The following is a 1,400-nucleotide window of genomic DNA, read 5'->3' on the forward strand; positions in this document are numbered from 1 at the left end:
TATATTGGTAAGAAAATAACCATTGTTTACTTATCTACATAGTTGAATGATATGTGAATGTGTAATATTGCCAATAGAATCAGAGAGCATGTCTCCTAGATCATCTTTATTGTAGTGTTAATAGTTGATTAACAGTTGATCCACCAAACTATAATGTTTTAGGTTGTAGCTACGTTACTTAAAAGTATCCTGATCCTCCTTACTTTTGTGCAGCTCCTCATGCTCTTTCTCCAAAAAGTCCATTTACATATTCACCAAGTACTGAATAGACTGAACAATAATAACAGAGAATATATAGCTTGCTGGTTTCTTTTTCTATATTCGACTCTAACATCTCTAACATCTATGTTTCTATAATCGACTAACATCTCTTTAGCATTTAAATATATGTATAGCTTGCTAAAGCATTTAACATGCAGTAATCGACTCTAACATCTCTGTTTCTGTATACTAAAGAACAATTCAACATCTCTGTTTGCTCATATAGTTGTTCTTGACTGCTTCATCTACTGTTTTATTTAAATGCTTTAGCATTGTTCATATCTAAAATTCATTTTAAATTGTTATTTTGAAATCCTACATGTACCTTATTTCAAGACCTCCATTCTAACCGAACTCATTTTATATCATTTTAGAAGAAAGAAAAATAAAAGGATGTTGAACCTAGTGCAATAGATCTTTTCAAGGAGATGCATTGCAACAAGAAGGAAGGTTTTAGTGAAAATGTTCAGAAAGCTATTGTAAGTGCTTATTTTCCTTTCATATTTGTACTCACAACTTGCAACTTGTGACCTTTAAACTTTATATTAGGTTGACAAGGAAGAAATGGTAGCAGCACCAGTTCAAGATGGACAACAACTAAAATCTCCTACATAAGTTGTTTCTAATGTGCTACCGGGCTCCAGTGTGTTCCTACACAGTGTTGGTCTTTAGTCCGCCTCCAAGAAAAGATCCACAATGACAGTTTCTGCAAAGGTTCAACAACTGCAGGATGAACTGGAGACCAAGAAGCAAGAAAAGGATGGCATTCATGAAGAAGAGGAAACCTTGAAGGCTCAAGCACAAGCATCTCAGGGGACCATTGGTAGTATGAAGAGGTCGATGAAAGAAAATAACAACCTCCTTCGTCATATATTAAGCTTCAATCGAGGCCAAGTGCCTCCATCGTAAGTCTGGTTGACCACAATAGGACCTGTAGCTTTCTGGATGCTATAGTGGCTAGTTACAGTTGCTCTAGATTTGAAGTTATAGGATCATTTTCAATTATGCTTAATGTTTTATGCTTTTAGTTGAAGTTATTAGATTTGTTTTGGATTTTAAGTTAAAGGATTTGCAGATATAAGTTTTGAAGTTATATTATTCTTTACTGGATTAAATATTTGTGTTGAATAAATTCATAT

General features: G+C 33.8%; 1 pseudogene; it reads left to right on the top strand.

Annotated features, from left to right (window-relative positions):
* Positions 1–689: 689 nt before the first annotated feature.
* Positions 690–1,138, top strand: LOC118477061 (uncharacterized; annotated as a pseudogene).
* The last annotated feature ends 262 nt before the right edge of the window (positions 1,139–1,400 follow it).

The sequence above is a fragment of the Zea mays genome, chromosome 4, assembly GCF_902167145.1.
Source record: "Zea mays cultivar B73 chromosome 4, Zm-B73-REFERENCE-NAM-5.0, whole genome shotgun sequence".
Classification (NCBI taxonomy): Eukaryota; Viridiplantae; Streptophyta; class Magnoliopsida; order Poales; family Poaceae; genus Zea; species Zea mays.